The sequence below is a fragment of the Zootoca vivipara genome, chromosome 16, assembly GCF_963506605.1.
Source record: "Zootoca vivipara chromosome 16, rZooViv1.1, whole genome shotgun sequence".
NCBI classification, from domain to species: Eukaryota; Metazoa; Chordata; class Lepidosauria; order Squamata; family Lacertidae; genus Zootoca; species Zootoca vivipara.
The window spans coordinates 11692060-11698079 of NC_083291.1; the positions used below are offsets into that span (position 1 = coordinate 11692060).

General features: G+C 47.7%; 1 protein-coding gene across 5 annotated transcripts in view; it reads right to left on the bottom strand.

Moving 5' to 3' along the window:
* Nucleotides 1-5673, bottom strand: part of FREM1 (FRAS1 related extracellular matrix 1) — an 89889-nt gene extending 84216 nt beyond the window's left edge. For 2 of the 5 annotated variants that reach the window (XM_035140804.2, XM_035140803.2), the window contains exon 1: nt 5297-5672. The gene's annotated coding sequence lies outside the window, so the exon portion shown is untranslated. Of the gene's footprint in view, nt 1-5296 lie in introns of all 5 variants that reach the window. The other 3 variants (XM_060269025.1, XM_060269024.1, XM_060269023.1) reach the window with 2 other exon arrangements.
* Nucleotides 5674-6020: the final 347 nt, after the last annotated feature.

Consider the following 6020-nt stretch of genomic DNA (forward strand, 5'->3'; position numbering starts at 1 on the left):
AATAGTGATCAAGCAAATGTGCTTTGATCCCACACCCTAAGTTTTATACACAGTTTAAACAAATACCTCCCCCCCCCATCAAGACTACAGTCCACAGAGCATCTTAAATTAATCATGGACTGGCAGCTGAGCCCTGCATAACTCTTATTTCATTTCTTAAGTAAGGTAAAGGTAAAGGTAAAGGACCCCTTGACGGTTAAGTCCAGTCAAAGGCGACTATGGGGTTGCAGCGCTCATCTTGCTTTCAGGCCGAGGGAGCCGGCGTTTGTCCGCAGACCTCTTTCTGGGTTATGTGGCCAGCATGACTAGACCGCTTCTGGTCATAGCTGCCAAGTTATCCCTTTTTTACAGGGATTTTCCCTTATGCTGAATAGGCTTCCTCGCGAGAAAAGCAAAAACTTGGCAGCTATGCTTCTGGTGCAATGGAACACCGTGGCAGAAACCAGAGTGCACAAAAATGCCGTTTACCTTCCTACTACAGCGGTACCTGTTTATCTACTTGCACTGGCGTGCTTTCGAACTGCTAGGTAGGCAGGAGCTGGGACAGAGCAACAGGGGTTCACCCCGTTGTGTGCATTTGAACAGCCAACCTGATCGGCAAGCCCAAGAGGCTCAGTGGTTTAGACCACAGCGCCACCCGCATTCTTTTCTTAAGTTCTCATATACAAATCCTGCCTGCAGTAATTAAAAGTGAGCAGTTTTACTTATTACTTGAGGGTGTGTGTGTTCTCTTATCCCCTCAATAAAAATAAATCAAGAACCTGCATGCTCTGCTTCTTTCGATTAGTTCACAGTGGGGTTGAGTAGATTAGAGGAAATGCATGATGTGCCCATAACTGGTCTTCCCAATTCTGGAGGACTGTGAGCAAGGCAGAAAGCCATGCCACAGGTGTTCCACTCATGCAATGGATTTCCCCCTCCTCTCCTCTCACCGTGCCCTCCTCAAATCTGCTCCAGAAGGTCCCTCAACCCTTTGGGGCAGGTTTTGAGGATAAGGGGCTGCAGGGGAGAGGAGACGAGCAGGGAAGTTGTGCAAGCACAGGTTGGACATTTGATACAACCAACAGTCCCAGCATTCTGGCCAGAGCCATCCTAAACTGGGGAGGAATGGCGCTTCCCATCCCCAGTTCAATCTTTAAGAAAAAAAACAACCTTCTGTTGATACCCACGGGACCTACATACTTTTTCACTCTTTGGGGCTGTGTGTGTGCCAGGGAAATAAAGGAGATCCAAGAACTCCCTCATCACCCCCTGAGACACACACGCCTGACCCATCCACAACCCTTAGAGCATAGCCATTCACAAAGCAGTAGAGTTTTCCACAGCCATACCAGTGAAGCCTCTGCCTATGGCTCTCCGTCTCTGCCAACAAAGCAAGTGCCCTATCGTATCCTCCATGCCCAACTCCCAAGAGACTGTGATCTACTCCCAGTATAAAAAAGCTGGCAGTGATCTACCTATTGTCATTGCAGGGGGGAGGAGCATGTGTGGGGTGGGTGTATTGTCCAGAGTTGTTGAGCATTTTTTTTAGGAGGGAAGTGCCCAGAGTTGTTGAGCTTTCTTTTTGGGGGGAGGATGGCACAGAGTTTTTTTTAGCTTCCCTCCCATAACTTTTTGTACACAATAAGGATCCCATGATCTACCAGGATCAGCTGGGGGATCTACCAGTAGATTGCGATCTACTGGTTGGACATCCCTGCTCTATTGTCTTCCCTGTGTCTCATTGTATATTGCAATATCCGTGGGGCAGGAACCTGACCTCTTGTCCTCTGTAAAAGACCATGTGCATTGATGGTGCTGTATAAATACTAATACTGGTAATATAATGAAATGGGATATTAGATGGCATGTGAATGATGCTGACCCGCTGCTAAAAAAACCCTGTCCCCTATTTATTTATTTTTTACCATGTCCCAAACTATAGTACATAGTCTCTGTCTCTCTGTCTCTGTCTCTCTCTCTCTCAAGATTATTCGTAAACTCTTTAGCTGGGCATGTTGTGCCTGCTTTCTATACACTCAACTATTCTGAAAGAGCACTGATAGCCTTATCTTGCCTGAGGTGACTTCATGTACTCAGGCAGTTAAAGTTTATCTGAAAATCAAAGGAAACACAGCATCCGTTTACCTTCACAGCCAGCTTTTATGGAACACTTTGAAAGGCAGCCACAGGCATTACAACAAGAGCAGGCTAACTAAGGTTCTTTGTTAATAAGTGTTTTTGAAAGCCTCTTAAATGTTGCCTATTCAGGCTTTTTACTTAGCTGAACAATGGGCTGCTAGCGGGTGGCACTGTGGTCTAAACCACAGAGCCTAGGGTTTGCTGAACAGAAGGTTGGCGGTTTGAATCCCTGTGACGGGGTGAGCTCCCGTTGCTCAGTCCCAGCTCCTGCCAACCTAGCAGTTCGAAAGCATGTCAAAGTGCAAGTAGATAAATAGGTACCGCTCCGGCGGGAAGGTAAATGGTGTTTCCGTGTGCTGCTCTGGTTCACCAGAAGCGGCTTAGTCATGCTCGCCACATGACCTGGAAGCTGTCTGCGGACAAACGCCGGCTCCCTCAACCAGTAAAGCGAGATGAGCACCGCAACCCCAGAGTCGTCCGTGACTGGACTTAATGGTTAGGGGTCCATTTACCTTTATATGTTGCCATTTGTGAACAAGGTACTATACTGTACTTCTACCATCAGGTTGGGCTTAGAAGAGTTAACTACAGTAAGTACTGGAGGCAGTGGCATAGCATGGTTTGCTGGCACTGGGGAGGCCGGGCACGGAGGGTGATGCTGTCGGGAGCGATCCCAGCCCTGTCACTTTGAGATCCCAGCCTCGCATAGCGGCTCAAGTCAGGCAAGGTGGCATGAGAAGCAGGGGCGTACCCAGGATCAAAACTGGGGGGGGGGGCAAGAGAGGGGAAGAGTGAGGGAAGGGAGGGAGGGAAGAGAAGGAAGGAAGGAAGGAAGGAAGGAAGGAAGGAAGGAAGGGATGAGAGAGAGAAGAGAGAGAGAAGAGAGGGAGGGAGAGAGAGAAAAAAAAAGAAAGAAAGAGGGGGGAAGGAAGTATGGAAGGAAGGATGGAGCTCCCGTCCGCCACCCCCCAGCTAAGGCTGCTCCTCCCCCCTCCCACGTTCCTGTCGCTGGCTGCAGCCGCAGAGGGGGCGAAAACAGCCCGATTTCAGGCTGCTTCTCGCCCTCCCCACATTCCTGTCGCTGGCTGCAGCTGCGGAGGGGACGGAAACAGACTGATTTCCATAACCTGCAGCGACTTTCCCCCTTCAGTTTTCGGAGGGGAAAAGTGTGGGTTATGGTCCGTAAAATGCAGTATTTCCCCCCTTTTTTTGCTTCTGGGGGGGCAGCTGCCCCCTGCCCCTCGCTGGGTACACCCATGATGAGAAGGACAGTCATGTGCCCTTCAGAGAGCAAGGCTGGGATCGAAGGGCCTTCCTATACCCTCCAACATTTCTCAGATGAAAATAGGAACGTACTATTCAACAACAAGGGACGTGGGTGGTGCTGTGGTGTAAACCACTGAGCCTTGGGCTTGCCAATCGGCAGGTCGGAGGTTCGAATCCCCGCAATGGGGTGAGCTCCCGTTTTTCGGTCTCAGCTCCTGCCCACCTAGCAGTTCGAAAGCACGTCAAAATGCAAGCAGATAAATAGGTACCGCTATGGCGGGAAGGTAAATGGCATTTCCGTGCGCTGCTCTGGTTTCGCCAGTAGCAGCTTAGTCACGCTGGCCACATGACCCAGAAAAGCTGTCTGCGGACAAACGGCGGCTCCCTCGGCCAGTAAAGCGAGCTGAGCGCCGCAATCCCAGAATCGTTTGCAACTGGACTTAACTGTCAGGGGTCCTTTACCTTTACCTTTTTATTCAACAGAAACAACAACAACAACATCTAAAACATATATAAAAAACATAATAAAGCATTAAACATTTTAAAATTCCCTGTACAGAGCTTCCTTCAGATGTCTTCTAAAGGTTGTAGAGTTACTTATCTCCTTGGTTTGCAGGGTCAGATAACTCCATACCCTTCAACATTTCTCAGATGAAATTAGGGACGTCCTAAGGAAAAGCGGGACATTCCAGGATCAAATCAGAAACCGGGATGGCTTTTGTAAATCTGGAATGGTCCCTGGAAAATAGGGACACTTGGAGGGTCTGCTGACCTAAGTGGGTTTACTCAACAGTTAATCAACAGAGCTTACTCCTTAATTATTGAGTTTAGAATTGTAGTCTAAATCCTGTTTAAAACTCTATGAGACGTTAAGCAGCCTGCTGTGCTGGACTGTAGCCCATACCTTGCTCATAGCTGCCAAGTTTTCCCTTTTCTCACGAGGAAGCCTATTCAGCATAATGGAATTTCCCTTAAAAAAGGGATAACTTGGCAGGTATGACCTTGCTTTAATAATGAAGGACAAGCTCCTTCATTAGATATTTCATAGAATTATAGATCTGCAGAGTTGGAAGGGACCCCATGGGTCATCTAGTCCAGCCCCCGCAATGCTAAGGCAATTCGGCATCTTAAAACACATTTCATGTCATCTTGTGTAAATCTAACACAGCCCCTTTGAAAAGTCCTTCTTTTGCAACACAAAAATCTTCTGACACGGAGGAGGGAGGAAAGGGGGTGTTTCTCACTAGGTTTTTATCATTACGTACGCAGACAGCACTGTGTTTTCCCTTAGCAGAATTTCAAAAGAGGAGCAAAAATGTCCCTCTTTTTTACAGTTAAACTGTTGCCAGTTTATATAAATATATATATTTAAGGGTACCACAACATATTTACTGGCAACAGTTTAACTGTAAAAAAGAGGGACAATTTTGCCCCTCTTTTGAAATTCTGCTAAGGGGAAACACAGTGCCGCTTGAGAGTGTTGGATATGCGCACTTCTCAGTCTCACCCACCTGTGCATGCAATAACCGGGAGAAAGAAGCAAGAGCATTTCTTCTCCCAGGTCTCTGGGGTTTCTATATAGAATCCATTTGGAATGTAGGCAGCAGAAGAGCTGGCTACGAGCCTCATCGTGAAGAGAGAGTTGGTGCAAGTGATGAATTTGATTTCTCGGTGGTCTTGTTAGAAATTAAAATGCTCACCCGCGAGAAGGGTACCTCATCCTAAACAAGTATTATATTCTTTGACTATATCACTTAGGAAAGCCTCCATGGCAAACACAGCGCTGCGAGCCTCGCAAGATTCACAAGCGCACACCATGCATTATCTTGCAAACATGAAATCTGTACTGTTTCATTTCTACGTGCAGCTATCAGATAGGAAAGAGGGAGGAAGAGGGAACAGTACTTACAGGTAGCAGCAGTCCTTGAAGAACTCCAGCTCAAGTAGACAGTACAGCCTGGGAAGGATAAGAAGTCACTGACCCAATAATCTCTGGTTTAAAGGACTTGCAGAATGAGAGAGAGGGAAAGGGAGAGGGAGAAATCCAAGGAGGTGGGGTGGAGGAGCTGAAATTCCAGTCTTTCTGGTCAGCTTGCTTGTATCCTCCTCCCCCCCCTTCCGCCCTGTGCTAAACATCCACATTAAAAAGGACTTTCAGCAATAGCTGGCTGCAAGACAGCTGCTGGCTTGAAACCTTCCAGAATACAAAAGCTCCAGTGCTCTCTCCGATAAGGACATTCTAAAGATGCCTTCAAGTGTTTACACTGAGCTATTATTTTTTGGCAGAGAGCCCTAGAACTTCCCATTTTCTTCCTTGCTAGTTGACTGCACTGGAGCTGCCTCTCTCCACACAAACACACGCCAAAGACACACACACTCTCTCTCTCTCTCACTCACACGAGCCAAAGAGGCTATGCTGTTCACTCACAACCACCGCCTCCCTGCTACTTTTGTACCCCTTGCGTCTGTCTGTCACCCATCTTTCTGAGGCCATCGTGAGATATCTTGATTCGCCAGCAAATTTCAAAGTACTGAGGAGAAGGTCCGGGCTGCCACTTGGCAACTCAGCCATGCTGAGTGATCCTTAAAAGGCTGGCTGCAAAGTACCCACAACGTTGTTTATCGAAATCTTG